We start from the raw sequence: 23,494 nt of genomic DNA, 5'->3' as shown, positions 1-23,494 counted from the left end.
ATAAATCAGGGAACAGGTCCTACTCATGTTGGTAAAATTCACATACAAAAGAGAAATTATACATTTATTTTTTTAGTTAGAGAATCTGTGTAAAATCAACTTTGAAAATGAAAAAAAAATGTATATTGGTACTGAAACACTGGTAGATGTATCACTTTGTGCAATAAAACTTAAATTAACAATTTGAGTTCACTGAAGAATCACCAAGAAAGTGGTGAAATAAAAATAAAAATGAATTCATATCTTACTTTAATTGAAATAAGCTACATTACTAATACCACTGGACTCAATTTCAGAATGATAATCTTTTAAAATCCAGACTTCTGCTTTGCAGACTACCTAGGAAACAAGTCCTAGAGTGGAATGTAGTCATCTTTCAATGAGTTTGTTTCAAGAACTCATGTAAAGTCTTATTACCTATTAGTGCCTGTTTGGCCTGAAGCAACTTCAAAGAAAACAGTTTCAGCTGATGTTTTTCCCCTGTCACGCTAAAAGAGATAATGAAAGTCTTTTTTTCAGTCATGCAAGTTACTGGTGACCTGCAGGTTTTTGGGCCTGAACAAAATTAGGCTTAACGTAAAATGAATTAAAAGCTAGAAACTTGGGAATCTTTATTCAAGTGATCAGTTAACACTTGCACAGATATTTGAATATATGTTCTACTTGCTGTAATTTTAGTCAGCATTTCTCCCGTGGTCATCATGAAGATCATGTTTATTTTTGTTGATTGTTTAGTATTGACTGTTCCACCCAATACAGTGTGAGCTCAATGTCTTCCTGTTTGTACCAAAATTCATGGCACTTGGCACAATGCTTGGCAGTGATATGCTGATTAAAGTGAGTAAACAGATAGGCTTGTTAAAGCTACAATAATATTTTCCTTACTTTTCAACACTTTCATTATACTAAGATTTATAGCTATAGTTCACTTAGAATGAATTCAGAGTTGATTTTTTGACACTGTTCCTTGGTCTTAGGCATTTCTGTCTGTGCACTACCAATTGGATCTTTTAAAGGCTTTGGAATTTTATGAGGGGGAGTCCTCCCTGGCACTGCACTATAATGAGACTGCATGGGGAGCATAGGTTTTTCCTAACCAAGATAGAATTTTTTTATATATATTATTGAAAGCAGACAAAATGCTAGAAATGTTTATATTTCCTAGAGTATGGATGAGAGGGAACTTAGGAGATAAGAGTTTTACTTATAAACTGAAGCTTTCATGTTCCACACAGACAAAGCATAGATGATGTTAATCAGTGATGACAATACATCCCCTACCACTGGGAGGATGTTCCGCATGAGATAGAATTTGCTCTAACTCTTGTGGTACACAACAATATTCAGTTAGCTCATCTGTCCCATTTAATAAACTCCACTTTATCCTTGGATCAGGCTAGACCATTGAAAAGCCTTGAATTTGTGTTACACCATTTGACTGTTTCATATAATTGCTTTTATCAAATTGAGTTCTGGTTTTATGCTACCAGCTAACACTGAAGGGCATGGAAAAAAAAAAGTGAATACTGTGAACTAGTAATTAGGTCTGTTGCAGATGCTGCTGAGAATGCCCTGCAGTGTATTTTTTCTCTGTCCTGAGGAGGATACTGCAGGGTCTTTTTACCTCCCATCCCCCCAGCAAATACCGCTGGTACCCGCTTTGTTCTTCTACTGTGTGCTGGATTAATTTCCACCATATAATTAATAAAAACACTGTCATCAAACCTCTCTACCAAGTATCTCTTTCTCTGTCACTAGACTATAAACTCTGAAGGCAGGGGTTAAATTATTGTGTATGTCCTAAAATCAAGAAACTTGTATAACTCCTGGCATATTATGAGTATTCAGTACGCTTGTCATAGGAATACTGGATTTATGAATGAATATATAAATGTGTTATTAAATACTACAGAGTCTGTGTTAAGCATCATTGTTGTTCAGTTGCTAAGTTTTGTCCAACTCTTTGTGACTGCATGGACTGCAACATGCCATGCTTCCCTGTCCTTCTCTATCTCCTGGAGTTTGCTCAGATAACGTCCATTGAGTCAGTGATACCGTCTAATGATCTTATCCTCTGTTAAGCATTAAAGTTTTACTAAAATGAAACTAGAGAGTAGATGACTGATCGCTCATGCTGTGCTCCTCTTTCAGTCTGTGGAGTATACTATATGAAAATCATAAGAACAATGACTACTGCTAAAATATACTATGACACATATTGAAAGAACAAATTTATCTGCCTAATTCCAAATTTAAATATGAAATGAAAAATAATATATTTGTGAATATATACACATAGGAATATTCAGTTATTGTATAAATGTCAAAATTCATGTAAATTTAGACAGGATCCACCTATTACTAACATTTGATTTCTTGGGGCCTCACCACCATCATATTTGTTTTTAATTTGAAGTCATCATTAGGACTGATGCTTTGACATATGTTACTGAACAAAAATTTAGGGCTATGAAACCCAAATTAAATATCTGGGGTAAGGTCAGTCCTCAGTAGAAAGAAATGATGCATGTAAGTATATGTAAAATTTTTCATTTTGTAGAAAATGGATCTGAATTCTGTTATTCTGGTTTTCAACTGTTTTCAGATCTGTATAAGTAGATGAAACCATCAGTAAATATATTTCCAGGAAATATTTGGGGACTTTCCTGGTGGTCCAGTGGTGAAGAATCCACACTTCCATTTCATGAGGCACTGGTTTGGTCCCTGGCTGGGAAACTAAGATCTTTCATGCCATGCCACTGGTGCAGCCAAAAAAAAAAAAAAAACAAAATTATATTTTAAAGGCATTCCAGGAATACACTGGTATGAATCATAATACTACTGTATGCTAGAAAACATACAATGACCTTTTATTGGAATTTATGCTTTGTTCTAATAAATGTGATTTTTAAAGCTTTCAACATATGTCTTTAAAAAAATATTTATGACCGCATGGCATCTTCATTGCTGCTCACAGTCTTTCTTTAGCTGTGGTGCCTGGGCTTTTCATTGTGATGGCTTCTCTTACTGCAGAGCACAGGCTCTAGGGCACTCGTACTTCAGCAGTTTTGGCACATGGGCTCAGTAGCCATAGCTCACAGGTCCTAGAGCAAGGGCTCAGTAGCTGTGGTGCATGGGCTTAGTCCTGCAGCATGTGGGATCTTCTCAGACCACAGACTGAACCCGTGTCCCCTTCATTGGCAGGTAGATTCTTAACCACTAGACCACCAGGGAACTCCACCTGGAATACAGAGTTTTCAGACTCCTATGGTATCACCAACACTCTGAATATAATAGCTCTTCAATCATGGATTGTGAAGATTGTTTGTATATGTTTGCTCAGTCACTTGGTCATGTCCAACTCTTTGCGACCCCGTGGATTAACAGCCTGCCAGGCTCCTCTGTCCATGAGATTTCCCAGGCAAGAATTATAAGTGAGATTGTATAATCTTACATTATTCTGTAGTGAAGGAATCTTATCACTCTTGCCTAACTTCCATTAATATTGATTTAATTATAACCCAGATAATTAAAACAACTGGTCAAATCTTTCAAAAACTGTATGGTTTGGGAAAGAAAAGTAAATTCCTAGCCATAGATAAATGCCTTAATTTTGTTTCATATGATAGTATATTAATCCATTCTTCATTCATGTAGTAGTATATCAATAAAGTTGTATCACATGTACAAGTCAAATTACCAATATATAATTTAGACCATAGGAGTAGGGGTAATAAAGGACTATTCTCACTAATACAGGGTTTATAGAATTGACAATTTATATAAATATACGAAAGGTACATATATAGTGGCTCTCCACTTTGTCAAGATTAATGTTGTTCAAACTTCCTTTTTACTTCTTTTCTGAAAATTGAGAACTTCAGGAATTTTGATTAAAACTGTCAGTAACTATTAAGCACACACTAAAATATTATTTTGCATACTAGATTAAGCAATTACAGTAACTATAAAGTAGTTAATAGATTAGGAGATTAATACCTATATAAAATACTTGAAACTAGAAACCAATTATATAGATTAGCTACCCAGTATTAGTAATGGTCTTATATTTCCAAGTATATTTTTCTTTTATTTCTTAAACCTATTAGGGCCATCTCAATTATTTTAAAGAAGGCAATGAGTGTAAAATTCATATAATTTTGAACTTTGTTTTTAAAAATACTGTTTTTAAGGAGTAAAATTATTTTTTCATAGATAGCTTGATCTTATATGTAGGAATCCCTAATGAGCTGGCCAAAGGAAAAAACCTACTAGAAATAATAAATTCAGCAAAGTTGCAAAACACAAAATTAACACACAAGTCAGTTGAACTTCTATACACTAATAATGAACAGTCTGAAAGGAAAATTAAGAAAATAATTTTATTTACAATAATATGAGAAAGAATAAAATACTTAGGAATAAATATGACCAAGGAAGTAAAAGACTTGTATACTGAAGTGAAAAAATTACTGAAAGAAGACATTGCTTTTGCATAAATTGGAAGATGTAATATAGTTAATAGTACCCAAAGTGATCTACAGATTGAATTCAGTTCAGTTAGTCCAGTTGCTCACTCGTGTCCGACTCTTTGCGACCCCATGAAGCGCAGCACGCCAGGCCTCCCCATCCATCACCAACTCCCGGAGTTCACTCAGACTCACGTCCATCGAGTCAGTGATGCCATCCAGCCATCTCATCCTCTGTCATCCCCTTCTCCTCCTTCCCCCAATCCCTCCCAGCAGCAGAGTCTTTTCCAGTGAGTCAACTCTTTGCATGAGGTGGCCAAAGTACTGGAGTTTCAGCTTTAGCAGCATTCCTTCCAAAGAAATCCCAGGGCTGATCTCCTTCAGAATGGACTGGTTGGATCTCCTTGCAGTCCAAGAGACTCTCAAGAGTCTTCTCCAACACCACAGTTCAAAAGCATCAATTCTTCGGCACTCAGCTTTCTTCACACTCCAACTCTCACATCCATACATGACCACAGGAAAAACCATAGCCTTGACTACACGGATCTTTTTTGGCAAAGTAATGTCTCTGCTTTTGAATATGCTGTCTAGGTTGGTCATAACTTTCCTTCCAAGGAGTAAGCATCTTTTAATTTCATGGCTGCAGTCACCATCTGCAGTGATTTTGGAGCCCAGAAAAATAGTCTGACGCTGTTTCCACTGTTTCCCCATCTAATGTGGTATATACACACAATGGAATATTATTCAGACAAAAAGGAAAAACCTGTCACATGCTACAACAGGTTGAACCTTGAGACATTATTTTAAGTGAAATAAGCGAGTCACAAAATGACAGTGTATACTTCCATTTACCTGAAGTATTAAAGTGCTCAACTTCATAGAAGCAGGAAGAATGGTGGTTACTAGAGGCTAAGGCGAAGAAGAAAGGTAGGGAGAGTTGTTTATTGGATATAGTTTCAAATTTATAAAGTGCTGGAGCTCTGTTTCATAACAATGTGAATATACATAACACTACTGAACTGTACCCTAAAAAGGAATAAGGAGGGAATTTTTTTTTAATTTTTTAATTTTTAAAAAATTATTTTTATATGTAAAGCCTGTACTTATTTCCCCTTAATTCAGTATCATTGATTTCTTGAAATATCCAGTAATTAATATAAACTGAAAATAATAATATATTCATCTCACTGTAAAATATGTGGTACAAAGATTAACATCTAAAGGAAACTCAAATAAGAAAGACATAAGTGCATCATAAGTTTTGTATCATGTACATTGAGGACCCAAATGCCTCATTACAGCATATTCAGTTGCTTAGAAAAATCACTGAAACACCCTTAGTCATTTTGTTTCACATGCAAAATAGAAATGGCTAATAATCTGGAAATACGAAACTATATATAAAAGCAAAATGAAAAGCATAGACAAGTAACTTAATTTTACACATACATGCACTCAAAATTTTTTAAAAATCAGTATCAGGTACATAAAAAAAAACTGTAATTGGAAAAATAAGTAGCAAATTTGTTAAACTGAACTATATCAAATTTACCAAGAAAAATATTTATAAATTCATTATTTCAGACTATAAATTGTATATATAGCTTTCCTGGAAGTAATTTGAAATTTGTAATTTATTATTTTTTTAACGCTTTTAACTTAATTTTTTTCTTTTTTTTAAATTTTATTTTATTTTTAAACTTTACAATATTGTATTGGTTTTGCCAAATATCGAAATGAATCCACCACAGGTATACATGTGTTCCCCATCCTGAACCCTCCTCCCTCCTGCCTCCCCATACCATCCCTCTGGGTCGTCCCAGTGCACCAGCCCCAAGCATCCAGTATCCTGCGTCGAACCTGGACTGGCGACTCGAGTTGACAGAGTTTTAGAAATCTTTAATTTTCTTCTTGAGAAAAATTTTGTAAAAAGGAACTCTTAAAAACAATTATTTCTGAAAACTTAGACAATGAGAAAATTTAAAATGTATTTAAAAATCATACTTTCTCTGACCTCCTACCTTTCTAATGCTTATTGACAACTATAAATATAATTTATTAGCATTTGAAGCTTCCTCTCACGTTCTGGGCATTAAAAAAAATTCCATTTGCACATAGATTTCATATACAATCTGTGCTGTGAAACTTTTTAACATAAAAGTGAACCTCTAAAAGTTCATATTGGGAGTCAGTGCTTCTGAGAAAATCTTTCTTATTCTCTCCCGGCATCAGTTCCCTGTTCAGTTGTTAAGTTCAGTCGCACAGTCGTGTCCGACTCTTCGCGACCCCATGAACTGCAGCACGCCACGCCTCCCTGTCCATCACCAACTCCCAGAGTTCACCCAGACTCTCGTCCATCGAGTCGGTGATGCCATCCAGCCATCTCATCCTCTGTCATCCCCTTCTCCTCCTGCCCCCAATCCCTCCCAGTATCAGAGTCTTTTCCAATGAGTCAACTCTTCGCATCAGGTGGCCAAGGTACTGGAGTTTCAGCTTTAGCATCAGTCCTTCCAAAGAACACCCAGGACTGATCTCCTTTAGGATGGACTGGTTAGATCTCCTTGCAGTCTAAGGGACTCTCAAGAGTGTCTTTTGAACTGTGTTCAAAAGCATCAATTCACAGCGCTCAGCCCTCTTCACAGTCCAACTCTGACATCCATACGTGACCACAGGAAAAACCATAGCCTTAACTAGATGGACCTGTGTTGGCAAAGTAATGTCTCTGCTTTTGAATATGCTATCTAGGTTGGTCATAACTTTCCTTCCAATGAGTAAGTGTCTTTTAATTTCATGGCTGCAGTCAACATCTGCGCTGATTTTGGAGCCCAAGAAAATAAAGTCTGACACTGTTTCCACTGTTTCCCCATCTATTTCTCATGAAGTGATGGGACCAGATGCCATGATCTTCCTTTTTGAATGTTGAGCTTTAAAACAACTTTTTCACTCTCCTCTTTCATTTTCATCAAGAGGCTCTTTAGTTCTTCTTCACTTTCTGCCATAAGGGTGGTGTCATCTGCATATCTCAGGTTATTGATATTTCTCCTGGCAATCTTGATTCCAGCTTGTGTTCTTCCAGCCCAGCGTTTCTAATGATGTACTCTGCATATAAGTTAAATAAGCAGGGTGACAGTATACAGCCTTGACATAATCCTTTTCCTATTTGGAACCAGTCTGTTGTTCCATGTCCAGTTCTAACTGTTGCTTTCTGACCTACACGTAGGTTTCTCAAGAGGCAGGTCAGGTTGTCTGGTATTCCCATCTCTTTCAGAATTTTCCACAGTTTATTGTAATACACAGTCAAAGACTTTGGCATAGTCAATAAAACAGAAATAGATGTTTTTCTGGAACTCTCTTCCTTTTTCCATGATCCAGTGGATGTTGGCAATTTGATCTCTGGTTCCTCTGCCTTTTCTAAAACCAGCTTGAACATCAGGAAGTTCACGGTTCACGTATTGCTAAAGCCTGGCTTGGAGAATTTTGAGCATGACTTTACTAGCGTGTGAGACGAGTACAATTGTGCAGTAGTTTGAGCATTCTTTGGCATTGCCTTTCTTTGAGATTGGAATGAAAACTGACCTTTTCCAGTCCTGTGGCCACTGCTGAGTTTTCCAAATTTGTTGGCATATTGAGTGCAGCACTTTCACAGCATCATCTTTCAGGATTTGAAATAGCTCAACTGGAATTCCATCACCTCCACTAGCTTTGTTCGTAGTGATGCTTTCTAAGGCCCACTTGACTTCACATTCCAGGATGTCTAGCTCTAGGTGAGTGATCACACCATCGTGATTATCTGGAGCATGAAGATCTTTTTTGTACAGTTCTTTTGTGTATACTTGCCACCTCTTCTAAACATCCTCTGTTTCTATTAGGTCCATACCATTTCTGTCCTTTATTGAGCCCATCTTTGCATGAAATGTTCCCTTGGTATCTCTGATTTTCTTGAAGAGATCTCTGGTCTTTCCTATTCTGTTGCTTTCCTCTATTTCTTTGCATTGATTGCTGAGGAAGGCTTTCTTATCTCTCCTTGCTATTCTTTGGAACTCTGCATTGAGATGCTTATATCTTTCCTTTTCTCCTTTGCTTTTTGCTTCTCTTCTTTTCACAGCTATTTATAAGGCCTCCTCAGACAGCCATTTTGCTTTTTTTGATTTCTCTTTCTTGGAGGTGGTCTTGCTCCCTGTCTCCTGTACAATGTCATGAACCTCCGTCCATAGTTCATCAGGCACTCTATCTATCAGATCTAGGTCCTGAAATCTATTTCTCACTTCCACTGGATAATCATAAAGGATTTGATTTAGGTCATACCTGAATGGTCTAGTGGTTTTCCCTACTTTCTTCAATTTAAGTCTGAATTTGGCAATAAAGAGTTCATGATGTTAGCCACAGTCAGCTCCTGGTCTTGTTTTTGCTGACTGTATAGAGCTTCTCCATCTTTGGCTGCAAAGAATATAATCAATCTGATTTTGGTGTTGATCATTTTGTGATGTTCATGTTAGATAAGTCAATTAGTGTTAATGCTGCTGCTACTGCTAAGTTGCTTCAGTCGTGTCCGACTCTGTGCGACCCCACAGATGGCAGCCCACCAGGCTCCCCCGTCCCTTGGATTCTCCAGGCAAGAACACTGGAGTGGGTTCATTTCCTTCTCCAATGCAGGAAAGTGAAAAGTGAAAGTGAAGTCGCTCAGTTGTGTCTGACCCTTAGCAACTCCATGGACTGCAGCCCACCAGGCTCCTCCATCCATAGGATTTTCCAGGCAAGAGTACTGCAGTGGGGTGCCATCATCTTCTCCAATTAGTGTTAATACTTATTAATAAATTGAATAACATCATTTTAAATCAATTTTATTGTGTCTTTACCTATTTATTTTATATAGAACAAAAACAAACTTTGAAATAGCTTGAAATCCACAATGTATTTTTCTTAATCTTTTATTTTTTTTTAATTGGAGTATAGTTGATTTACAGTGATGTTAGTTTCTGCTGTATAGCAAAGTGAGTCACCTAGACATATATATATGTCTACTCTTTTTTAGATTCTATTCCTGTACAGGTCATTACAGAGTATTGAATAAAGTGCCCTGTGCTATACAGTAGAATTTTATTAGTTTTCTCTTTTGTATATAGCAGAGTGTACATGTCAATCTCAATCCCCCAAGTTATCCTTCCCCAAACTTGGAAACCATAAGTTTGCCTTCTACATTTGTGATTCAATTTCTGTTTTGTGAATAGGTTCATTTGTACCATTATTTTTTAGATTCCACACATCAGTGATATCATATGATATTTGTCTTTCTATGTCTGATTTATTATACTTCATTATTGTACTATGGAATTATTTTTTTTCTAGCTGAATAATATTCCGTTATAAAAGAACCAGATCTTCTGTATCAATTCCTCTGTTGATTGACATTTAGGTTGCTTCCATTCCCTGGCTATTGTAATCAGTATTGTAGTGAACATTGGATCGGAGTGCTTGTATCTTTTCAAATTGTGGTTTTCTCTGGACCTATCCCCAGGACCTGGATTGCAAGGTCATATGGTAGCTCTAGTATTGGATTTTTTAAGGAACCTCCATACTGTTCTCCATGGTGGCTGTTGTTATTGTTCAGTCACTAATTCATGACCCCATGAACTGCAGCATGCCAGGCTTCCCTGTCCTTCTCTATGTCTCTCAGTTTGCTCAAACTCATGTCCATTGAGTCAGTAATGCCATCCAACCATCTCATTCTCTGTCATCCCCTTCTCTTCCTGCCCTTGATCTTTCCCAGCATCAGGGTCTTTTCCAATAAGTCAGCTCTTTGCATCAAGTGGCCAACATATTGGAGCTTCAGCATCAGTCCTTTCAGTGAATAGTCAGTGATGATTTCCTTTAGTATTGACTGGTTTGATCTTGCTGTCCAAGGGACTCTCAAGTTTTTTATCCAGCACCATGGTTTGAAAGCATCAATTCTTTGGTGCTCCGCCTTCTTTATGGTCCAGTTCTCACATCCATACAAGACTATTGGAAAAACCATAGCTTTGACTTGTTGGCAAAGTGATGTCTCTGCTTTTTAATTCCTGTCTAGGTTTGTCATAGCTTTTCTTCCAAGGAACAAGCATTTTTTTTTTTTTAATTTCATGGCTACAGTCATCTGCAGTGACAGATGGCTCCATCTGCAGTGATTTTGGAGCCCCCAAAAATAAAATCTGTCACTGTTTCTACTTTTTCCCCATCCATTTGCCTGAAGTGCTGGGACCAGATGCCATGATCTTTGTTTTTTAAATATTGAATTTTAAGCCAGCTTTTTCTACTCCCCTCTTCACCTTCATCAAGAGGCTCTTTAGTTCCTCTTTGCTTTCTGCCATTAAAGTGGTATTGTTTGTGTATCTAAGGTTGTTGATATTTCTCCAGGCAATCTCGATTCCAACTTGTGAGTCATCCAGCCCAGCATTTTGCATGATGTACTCTGCATAGTACTTAAATAAGCAAGATAACAATACATAGTCTCAATGAACTGCTTTCTCAATTTTGAACCAGACTAGTTCCATGTCAAGTTCTAACTAATGTTTCTTGTTCTGCATACAGGTTTCTCAGGAGACAAGTAAGGTGAACTGGTATTCCCATCTCTTGAAAAATTTTCCACAGTTTGTTGTGTACCGGTTTACATTCACACCAACAGTGTAGGAGAGTTCCCTTTTCTCCACACCCTTTCCAGCATTTGTTTGTAGATTTTTTGGTGATGGCCATTCTGACTGGTGTAAGGTGATACCTCACTGTAGTTTTGATTTGCATTTCACTAATAATTAGTGATGTTGACCATCTTTTCATATACCTGTTGGTCATCTATATTATTTTTGGGGAAATGTCTATTTAGATCTTCCGCTCACTTTTTTGATTGGTGTGTGTGTGTGTGTGTATGTGTTTTAACTTTTGCTGCATGAGCTGTTTGTATATTTTGAAGATGAATCCTTTGTAGGTTTCTTTGTTTGTGAATATTTTCTCCCTTTCTGTGAGTTTTCTTTTTATTTTGTTGGTTTCCTTTGCTCTTCAAAAGCTTTTAACTTTAATTAGGTCTCATTTGTTTATTTTTGTTTTTATTTTCATTACTCTCATCAAAAAATGTGTTGCTGCAATTTATGTCTCTTTGATTCCTACTTTTAGAGTAAAATTTATCCTCAGGACTCAGTTGCTTATAAAGGTGTATAGAAAAAGAAATTAGTATTATAAGAAGAAAATGGACCAGGGCACCTGAATAAAGGTTGCAAAAGCTAGAGCTCTTTCCTTCCCATAGTCTCAGAATGAAAATTTGAGGAATGCAAACTTTCCTCTTGATTAATCAGTGATTCCCTCAAGAGATATTTAAAGCAATCTTTTACCTCCATTACCAAGCCATTAAAGGAAATTTATAATTCCCAGACCTTTAGGTAATAAGCCACAGGCCACTTAAAGGTACTACTGAGATTAGAAGTTTGGCATCAGAATATTCAGTCACAGATGGTAAATGGGATTTCCACTGTCTACTGCATCCCGGGTACAGAGATTAAATCTCTAACTTGTCTCCACATCTCTTAAACTATTTTTTTTCCTATGCATTTTATTTTGTTCTGCAGTATTTGAAGCTTCTGGAGAAATTGATCTCATTTCATTTTCTGGAGGGAAAAAAAGTGATAAATTGCATTGTAAATGAAGACTCATGCTGTTATTGTCTACAGTACATAGTAGTCATGTTAGATTGAACAGCATTGTGTTGTGGGCTTCTTATTAATTATGATGCTTCCTGCTGCCACGCTGGTTCTTTTTTTCTGATGACTTCACTATGGAAAGCACAGCTTCTTTCAAAGAAGCCCATCACAGTGCACGCAGCTCATTAACTTCAGCCTTTCCCCCGCTTCCTATGACAAGCTGAAAAACCTTCCCTAACTAACTTTAGAAAGAGATAATAAAGTTTTATTTCCCTTTCACAGAATTTCAAGGGCAGTTTATCATGTTCTTTCTTTCCAGACAGAATTTTGAACAGAAGTACAGGGACTCAGAACTTTATTTTTTAATGTTCTGGATGTTAATAAATTAGAAGTAACTGTAAATGACAGCCCCTTACATTTGGTAGCTTCCATATTTTAATTTCAAAATAGTAGGTATGTCTCCATGTGTTATTTGCTTCAGAGAAAAATAAATGAAATTCCTAGGCCTCTCTTTCCAGATTCAAGTTCTATGACTATTTTTCTTTAGTTTTCTTTTGTTTGCTAGCAAGGAGGAGAGTATTTACCTAATGTGAAACCCTTCAAATATGAATATTCTTTAGTCCTCTCAAATTCCAAAAATTCACAATTAATGTTCTTTTCTTTTGATTGTCTCTCCAGGCATTTTCTAACACTGTAAACATCTTGGGACACGGGTACATACCTGAGTGATTTAGTGAATGCACTTGATTCAATCAGAATAGGCTGTGTTATACTATAGTAATAGACAACCCCTAACATCTCAGTGGCTAAACACACACACACACACACACACACACACACACACACACGTTTCCCTTGCTACAAGTCTGATGTGGGTTGGCAGTCAGCTTTAGCCATTATATTCATTTAAGGATGGAAGTTGAAGGAAACTCCATCTCCTCATGTGTTTTTCCATGACTACTGGTGCAGGAAAAGCGAAGACACTGGACTGAACACTGGCTTTCAAAATTCCTTCAAGGAGTGGTTGATGCCTCCAACTCACAATTGGTCAGCCAGAGTGAGTCCCATGACCATGTATCACCTTAAAATGTTTGGAAAGTGTACATCTACCCAGAAGGAGAAGGAACAGCCCATTTGTGAACAACCCCAATGATCAACAGTACACTGTTGTAAATTAGTTCATTATACCACATTCTGGCTGATGGCTAGTGGGGTGAGAACATTTGTATGCTTCTGGAACATAAAAAGCAAGCATGGGAGGCACAGCAGAAACGAGGGTAGGCACCTATCTCATATGAAGAAGCAATGTCCCCATTCACCAGCCTTTGGTATTCTTCACTAAATAGGGCAATCTTCAACCAAGGTAAATTTTCTGAGTAATAAAATGTAATGCACTATTTCAGTAAGACACATATATGCAAGCAGTACAAAATAAATGCCATTTATAAGGCTTTTTAAACTGGACCTTTCTTAGGAAGTAACACTATAAATTATTGATGAAATGGTTACAAACTCCTGACCTATGGTATAAGATTTACTATTCCCTAGAAAGAGGGACTGTGTCTTCATTTCTCTGTTTCCAGTTGCTAAGTTACAGCTGACAATATTCATTGTAGCACATAAAAAAAAAAAATATTACTGTGGGAACTAAGTAGCCTAAGTTTCGGTCCTTGCCTGGCTACTTATTTGCTGAGTAACTATGAGCAAGTAATTGCTTTTGCCTGCTGTTGCTGCTAAGTCGCTTCAATTGTGTCCGACTCTGTGCAACCCCATAGATGGCAACCCACCAGGCTCCCCGGCCCTGGGATTCTCCAGGCAAGAACACTAGAGTGGGTTGCCATTTCCTTCTCCAATTGCTTTTACCTGCTTCACATCAATCTCTCCATCTGTGAGTGATGTCGTCATTCCCCATTCCTGTTTCTTAGATGACCCCAAACACTTACTTAATCTCTGGTTCCACTGGAGTTCCATCTTATAGCTCATGGAATAGCACATATCTCACCAGAACCCATCCCTGTGCTCACAGTGATTTGTTTCAGAAAGGGGTACACATTCAACATTCTCCATGGGAGATTGTTTTCAACCATTAGGAAAGAAAAACTCTATTTTTATCTCATGGCTGCTGAAACTATAGGATGCAAATCTAAAATGTTTGGCTGTCATATTACCCCCAAAAGGAAAAACCTGTGTGAGAAAGGAGGCAACACAGAAAAACTCTAAACTGAAATGTAGAAATCAAGAAATGGAGAAAATAGGACTAATAGACTGAAGTGATGGTTTGAGCCCTGCATGATTTGACTCTGTGCTTTCAGCTACAGGACATAATTCATGCCCTTTTTTATTAAATCTAGTTAGAGTGTAGGCTGTTTGAAATACCAGGCGTCATGACAAATTAAACTTCCTGAGCCTGCTTCTACATGTATAAGATGAGGTCTTGCCATAATATGTCGATTTCCCTAAAATAACTACACTTTCTTAAAAGTGCTATATGCAGTGAATTTGTGGATGAAGACTATAAATCCAGTTTGTTGGAAATGTTGGGTTTGAGATGTCTGTGGTACACTTTAGAAGAAATAAACATTTGAGTTGGATATCCTTGTCTGTAGCCCAGGAAATAAGTATCAGAGGGAGATAGAGATTTGGGAGTCGTCAGCAGAGAAATGATAATCCAACCCAAGGTGATAAATAAAAATGCCCTGTCGGAGTGTGTGTACACTAAAAGGCAAAGAAGGAAATGGTGTATATTTTAAGTTTGATAGAGTACGAACTGCAGTGGGGCCCAGGGCAAAGATACGTTTTGATCTAACATTGGCAAGGAAATACAATGGCCAGTTTATATATGACCTGGACCTGGTGTAAGATGCTAAGAAACTTATCACTTAAGCAAATAAGTGAGAGTCAATCCAGGATTTCAAGCTAGAGACAGAATAGCATATCAACTTTTATTAAGATCAACCTTGTGGAAGAAGAGGCGGTGGCTTATAAGTGAAAATGATGTCAAGTAATACTAATTCATTATTCCAATTCTTTAAATGAAAGATTATGATGACCTAAATTAAAGCAATGGCAGTGAGAATCAAGATGAGGATAAATTTGGAAGGAGATTTAGGAGGGAAAATCTTACACTTCTAAAGGTGTTTCAGGGCTAATGGAGAGAAGAAAATCCAGTGTAAAGATTTTTGCTAGAATAATTGAGAGAAAAGTAACAATTCAATTAAGAGACACAGTACAAAATGAGTAAGTTTGGAAGCAAATTGCAGTTTTCAGCAGGGTGATATAAAGATCTGAAACAAATACATAATAAACCACCTGACAGATGTGAATAAAAAGGCCTAACAGGTATAATGATAAAATGAACTCCAAGTCAGAGAAACAGCCAGGCTCTGAGAAGACTTAATAATAAAAGAACATGAAAACAGAAGGTCAAAGCAAAGATTTGGATGCCCTCCCCCACCAAAAAAATGAGAGAGTATCAAGTATAACATAATGGCAGGTTTGGCTGCTCTTTAAGTCCTGAGTAAGAAGAGATAAGAAAGCCTTCCTCAGTGATCAATGCAAAGAAATAGAGGAAAACAACAGAATGGGAAAGACTAGAGATCTCTTCAAGAAAATTAGAGATACCAAGGGAACATTTCATGCAAAGATGGGCTTGATAAAGGACAGAAATGGTATGGACCTAACAGAAGCAGAAGATATTAAGAAGAGGTGGCAAGAATACACAGAAGAACTGTACAAAAAACGAAGATCATGGCATCTGGTCCCATCACTTCATGGGAAATAGATGGGGAAACAATGGAAACAGTGTCAGACTTTATTTTGGGGGGCTCCAAAATCACTGCAGATGGTGACTGCAGCCATGAAATTAAAAGATGCTTACTCCTTGGAAGGAAAGTTGTGACCAACCCAGATAGCATACTTTGCCAACAAAGGTCCGTCTAGTCAAGGCTATGGTTTTTCCAGTGGTCATGTATGGATGAGAGAGTTGGACTGTGAAGAAAGCTGAGCACTGAAGAATTGATGCTTTTGAAGTGTGGTGTTGGAGAAGACTCTTGAGAGTCCCTTGGACTGCAAGGAAATCCAACCAGTCCATTCTGAAGGAGATCAGCCCTGGATTTCTTTGGAAGGAGTGATGCTAAAGCTAAAACTCCAGTACTTTGGCCACCTCATGTGAAGAGTTGACTCATTGGAAAAGACTCTGATGCTGGGAGGGGTTGGGGGCAGGAGGAGAAGGGGACAACAGAGGATGAGATGGCTGGATGGCATCACTGACTCGATGGACGTGAGTCTGAGTGAACTTCGGGAGTTGGTGATGGACAGGGAGGCCTGGCGTGCTGCGATTCATGGGGTCACAAAGAGTCAGACACGACTGAGCAACTGAACTGAACTGAATATTTAAATTGAGGGGAAAATTGAGGAACCAAGCACTAATAATACAGGTCGTCTTTAGGGTAACTATCATTCTCAAGTTTTTTCTCATTTACTCACTGTTTGCATAAACTTCTTTAAATGTTAACTAAGTCTGCCTATCTATGAAAAAAGGCTATACTTCTATAAATTAGGAGATTTTGTATCACATTTTCTAAGATATTGCTCAAGTTTTCAATCCTTGTGAAACTCCCTGCTCATTCATCTGCCCGTTGAATGTCAAATGTCTCATTACCTGGGTTCTTATGGCCTTCATGAGTGTTTTCTTCACACTTAAACTTTTGATTTTAATCATTGGCTATGTTATTTTACTTTATAACAAACTACTAAGCCATAGAGAATTTATTTTCTTCATGAATTCTTAGCACTAAACTCCTGGCTTGGAAGAATGTTCATTGAATGTGTCACCCTAATATCTATGGTTTCTTTTCTAAATGCAGTGTCCACTAACTTACAAGACAATATGTTGCTGTTGTTCAGTTGCTAAGTCATGTCCAACTCTTTGCCGCTCCATGGACTGTAGCTTGCCAGGCTCCTCTGTCCTCCACTATGTCCTGGAGTTCGCTAAAATTCATGTCCATTGAGGTGGTGATGCTGCCTAACCAACTCATCCTCAGCCACCTCCTCCTCCTTTTGCCTTCAGTCTTTCCCAGCATCAGGATCTTTTCCAGTGAGTCATCTTTTCGCACCAGGTGGCCACAGTATTAGAACTTCAGCATTAGTCTTTCCAATGAATATTCAGTGTTGATTTCCTTTAGGATTGATTTGTTTGATCTCCTTGCAGTCTAAGGGACTCTTAGAGGGATTAATTTTCCTCTTTCCTAAGTATTAGCCCTCTTTTTTTGTATAAATCATTGCTACCACTAACGATGGCCACTCATCTTCATGGTGTAATCCACTGAATAGCTCAACATACTTTATTCTGTTGAGCCCTGAAGAAAACTTGATGGAGCAGAAGCAAGCCATTTTATCATGTCAAATTTCACAAGACCAGTGATTGAACTGTAAATCAAATGTATTATTATTCATTAATAATCCATAGAACTACAGTATAAGAGGAACTAGGTAGAAATTCTAGTTAACTTCAGCTTTTTCTAATACTTCATAAAGGTAGAAAGATTTTTTCTTTTACTGGACTACAGTTGATTTACAATAATGTAATTAGTTTCAGGTGTACAGCAGAGTGATTCAGTTAAACATATATATTGTTTTTCAGATTCTTTTCCATTACAGGTTATTACAAGATGTTGAATATTGTTCTCTGTGCTAGATAGTAAGCCCTAGTTTTTATATATTCTAAACATAATGGTATTTACCTTTTAAATCCATACTCCTAATTTATTCTTCTCCCACTTATTTCTGCTTTGCTAAACATAAGTTTGTCTATGAGTCTGTCTCAATTTTGTAAATAAGTTCATTCATATTATTTTTAGATTTATGTAAGTATATAATATTTGTCTTTCTCTGTCTCACATAGTGTGATAGTCTCTAGGTCCATCCATGTCTCTACAGAAGCAATAATCTATTCATTTTATGGCTCAGTAATGTCCCACTGCATATGTGTACCACATTTCTGATCTATTCCTCTGTCACTGGACATTTAGGTTGCTTCCATGTCTTGACTAATGTAAATAGTGCTGCTATGAATATTGAAATGAAAGCATATTTTCAAATTAGAGTTTTCTCCAGATATGTACCCAGAAGTGGAACTGCTGGATAATCCATACCTATTTGTGTTACCTCCATAGTGTCCTCTGTAGTGGCTGTACCAATTTATATTCCCACCAATGGTATAGGAGGTTTCCCTTTTTTCCATACCCTCTCCAGCATTTATTATTTGTAGACTTTTTTCTGATGGCAATTCTGACCAGCGTGAGGTAATACCTCATTGTAGTTTTGATGTACATTTCTCTAATAATCAGAGATGCTGAGCATCTTTTCATGTGCTTCTTGGTCATCTGTGTGTCGTCTTTGGAGAAATGTCTGTTTAGATCTTCTCAATTTTGTTTGTGTTGTTTGGGGTGTTTTTGTATTGTCATTGTTGTTATTGTTATTGAATTATATGAGCTGATGTTTGGAGATTAAGCCCTTGTCAATTATACTGTTCGCTAATATTTTCTTCTAATTCATAGGTTGTCTTTTCATTTTGCTTATGGTTTCCTTTGCTGTGCAAAAGCTTATGTTTAATTATGTCCCATTTATTTATTTTTACTTTTATTTATATTGCGTTTGGAGAGTGACCTAAGAAAACACTGGTGTGATTGATGTCAGAGAATGTTTTCCCTGTGTTCACTTCTAGAAGTTTTATGGTGCCGTGTCTTATGTTTAAGTCTTTAAGCCATTTTGAGTTTTAACATCTCCAAAACATTGAATTATTTTCTTCTGAAACATCATTATCTAGAAAAAGGAGTATAAATGGCTTCTTGTCTACTCTACCTCGGACTTTTAAGAGGTAAAGCCTACTCTATTTATTGGCCATTTTCTCAACAGAATCTATTTTGATTAAATTATTTTGATTCAGAATCTTGCAATAATGTGGAGACCATTTACCAACTATGAACCCTGAGAATGAGTGGATATGTGAATGGATCTTTTTATGTCAGATGTATCTTACACATTAAATAATTGTTACATACTTACATCTGCTGTTCTTTTAGTGGTTGCATGTGATATTGGCATACTGATAACTCATTTAGCTGCAAATAATCTGTCTCTAATAAAACTGGACTAGGCTCCGTATAGAAAACAATTTGATGGGAGGGGACATTTATTATACATGCAAACACACTTGCCTGCTGGGATTAAGTATTTAAAAAGATGAGGCAGCTGTAATTGTTTGCATGCTAATTTACCATGAAATGTTTTCCCAGCCCTAAGGACACAAAATCTTTATGTTTAATGTTTTAGTCCAGTGTAACGGATAATTTCAAAATTCATTAAGACCAAAAAGTTGTATTTTTTTGCTTTAATGACTTCATATTTATTATACTATCTTTGCATTGACTATTAACTACAAGACAGAAATCTAGGATTTATCCTTGGTTTTTTGCTTTCTTTTCCACCCTTGTATATCATTATGCCCAGTCTACTTTATTTTCTTAATGACTCTAGAATTGGTAACCACCTTCATCATCAGTGGCCTACTTAATTTCATGCCCTTATTATTAACACTTGAGTTATTATAGTATATTATTTACTGGCCTAATTGTTCCTGATCTTATACATTTCAAGGCTTTTTTTCATATAACAGCCTAATCACCCTCATTTAAATCCTTGATTGTTTACTATTGCTTTATGAATGAAATCCAAAGTCTTTCATTGTCTGATTCCTTCTATATTCTCCAGGTTCCTCTGTAGCAACCCGTTAGCCTTTGCCTTTGACCTTGTTCTCCAGCCATACCAACCCTGTGCAATTGTCAAACACTGTTCTGTCTGGTTGACAGAGAGTGACAGAGAGTGGTCTCCTCCCCTGCTCTATACTTGGGTGACTTTCTCAGTGTTCAAGATATTTCAGCATCATCCTCATTAAGAGGCTGGATCATACCTCCTCCTTGGTTTTCCTCCCATATTCTGCATTGACCTGTGTCTTAGTAGTTTCTCCAGTATTAAAATTGCCTATTTACTCCTCTATGTAAGCAGTAGAACCTATAGATACTAGAGTTCTGTCCTATTCCACTGTATATTCACAGTTAGGAGAGAAATGGATATCCAAAAATGCTTATGTGTGAATCCATGAGTTAAAGAATGAATACTTACCTCTTAAATATTTATGTTTGTTTGATCAATGCTAAGACAATAGGACTGGAGCAGGGGATGGCAACACACTCCAGTGTTCTCGCCTGGAGAATCACACGGCCAGAGGAGCCTGGTGGCCTACAGTCCAGGGGGTCGCAAAGAGTTGGACACAACTGAGCGACTAACACGCACAAGACAATAGGACATTTGTTTTAACCAATTTAAATGCTCTTTCTCACTGGAAGATTTTTATGAAGATCTTTATCTAAGGGACAGAAAGCAGAAGAATTTAGAGTAGATAAAAGTTTACAAATATGTATATGTATCATTCTGAATTCATCTTTCCATGTCCTATAGAAGTTTAAATTTTGGCCAAGATTTCTATAAATTACTAGAGGGGACTATATTCTTTTAATCACTTCAAGTTCTAAGGCTCTTCCTGCATCAGAAAAGTTGTGTATTACATCCCCATCTTGAAAGTTCTTTGTTCCATTCTGTATCAACAAGGTGCAAATTTTAAGTTTTATCTCAATGTCTTAAGTTGAGATTCACAGGGCATTTGTCAATAGAATAGACTTCAGTGAAGTTATTTTTTATTTTCAAGCAAGGGGGTAAATAACAGTGGTCATAAGAATGCTTTTTTAAAAAGTTATTGCAGATGATAAAGAAGCCTCTTGTTCCTTCAGTCATCCCTCCACTATAAATATTTATTTTTTAGCTCATTTCACTCTAAATTGCTGCTGTATCTTTGTACCATTTCACTAACTCATTTCTTCTGTCATCTCTATTCTGTAAATTACCTAGGAATTCAAATTATTTTCTTAGCATTTTTCAGAGTAAATAATATTTCTCTAGTTCCTACTGCTAAACTATTTTCAAAACACATTTTTTATATTGAATTCTATTTAGAAGTTCTATAGAAAAATAGGGATTTTCATTAAATAAAGTCTACCTCTGCATTAACTAAGTTTCAACATAAGAAAACTGCCCTACTTGTTCTAAGCAGAGAGAGATTTCATACAGGAAATTATGTACTTACACATCCATTGGAAAGAATGAAGAAGTGAGCCCTAAACTGATCCTTAGGAATTATTGCAAATTCTACAGAATTAATACACTAGGAAGATTACATTGACTTAAGCTTCCAAACTACAACCATAGCAATAACCACATATTCTAACCTAAAGTAAGAAATTATTCATCACCAAATAAAAATATAATCTATTTCCCCAAAATGGTGTACACAAATTTCCAATAACAAATTTATTCTTTTCTGGCTGATATTCATCCTCTTCTATTCAGACACATTGTTGTTCATCGTTCTGGTTCAGTCACTAAGACGTGTCCGATTGTTTGCAACCCAATGGACTGCAGCCCAACAGGCTTCCCTGTCATTCACGATCTCCTGGAGTTGGCTCAAACTCAATATCCATGGAGTCAGTGAAGCCATCCAACCATCTCATCCTCCATCACTTCCTTTTCCTCCTGCACTCAATTTTTCCCAGCATCAAGGTTTTTCCAACGATTTCACTCTGCATCAGATGGCCAAAGTATTGGAGCTTCAGAATCGGTCCATCCAATGAATTTTCAGAGTTGATTTCCTTTAGGACTGACTGGTCTGATCTCCTTGCTGTCCAAGAGACTCTCAAGAGTCTTCTCTAACACCACAGTTCGAAAGCATCTTCAGCACTCAACCTTCATTTTATGGTCCAACTTTCACATCAATACATGACTACTGATAAAACCATAGCTTTGACTATATGAATGTTTGTTGGTAAAGTGATGTTTCTGATTTTTAATATGCTTACTAGGTTTGTCATAGCTTTTCTTCCAAGAAGCAAGTGTCTTTTAATTTCATGGCTGCAGTCACCATCCACAGTGATTTTGGAGCCCAATAAAGTAAAGTCTATCACTTTTTCTGCTTTTTCCCCATCTATTTGCCATGAAGTGATGGGACCAGATGCCATGATCTTAGTTTTCTGAATGTTGAGTTTTAAGCCAACTTTTTCACTCTCCTCTTTCACTTTCATCAAGAGGCTTTTGAGTTCCTCTTCACTTTCTGCCATAAGGGTGGTGTCATCTGCATATCTGAGGTTATTGATATTTCTCCCAGCAGTCTTGATTCCAGCTTGTGCTTCCTCCAGCCCAGCATCTCTCATGATGTACTCTGCAAAGAAGTTAAATAAGCAGGGTGACAATATACAGCCTTGACATACTCCTTTCCCCATTTGGAACCAGTCTGTTGTTCCATGTCCAGTTCTAACTGTTGCTTCCTGACCTGCATACAGATTTCTCAAGAGGCAGGTCACGTGGTCTGGTATTCCCATCTCTCTAAGAATGTTCTACAGTTTGTTGTGATCCACACAGTCAAGGGCTTTGGCATAGTAGACATTTTCTGGAATTTTTTTGCGTTTTTGATGATTCAACAGATACTGGAAATTTGATCTGGTTCCTTTGCCTTTTCTAAATCCAGCTTGAACATCTATAGAATTAACAAATTGGAAAGATATCAAGCACTCATACTTCTTAAGAATGAACAAATTGGTAGACTATGATGTAGAGAAATTTGATCAGTTGAGGTTCTAGATGCAGATGAAGGGGACAAAAAAGGGGTAGAAGATGTATATTATATATGGCAATTCTGGATATGCTCTCAAGCCATTTTGAAACATGAGGACTTTTATAACAATGTTTTGTTTCTTGCTGTTTTCTCCCTTGATTTTTTTCTTTCCTTCCTTGTTTCTGCCAATTTAATATATTTAACAATTTTATTCCCCTCCACCTCTAGTGGCTTTATATACTGTATGGGCACTGTCTTTAATTATTTCCTCTTTAAGCAATAGAATACAAAGAACATTAATGGGTCTGAGTTCAAAAAGCATCTATTTTTGCTTCATTGACTATGCTAAAGCCTTCGACTGTATGAATTACCACAAACTCTGGAAAATTCTTAAAGAGATGGGAATACCAAACTACCTTACCTGTCTCCTGAGAAACCTATATGCAGGTCAAGAAGCAACAGTTGAAACCAGACATAGAACAACAGACTGGTTCAAAACTGGGAAAGCAGTACAGCAAGGCTATATTCTCTCACCCTGCTTATTTAACTTTTATTCAGGGTACATCATGCAAAATGCCAGGCGGGATGAGAAGGGGATGACAGAGGATGAAATGGTTGGATGGCATCACCAACTCAATGGACTT

Source organism: Bos mutus, chromosome 7 (assembly GCF_027580195.1).
Source record: "Bos mutus isolate GX-2022 chromosome 7, NWIPB_WYAK_1.1, whole genome shotgun sequence".
NCBI classification, from domain to species: domain Eukaryota; kingdom Metazoa; phylum Chordata; class Mammalia; order Artiodactyla; family Bovidae; genus Bos; species Bos mutus.
This window is presented reverse-complemented; position numbering follows the sequence as displayed.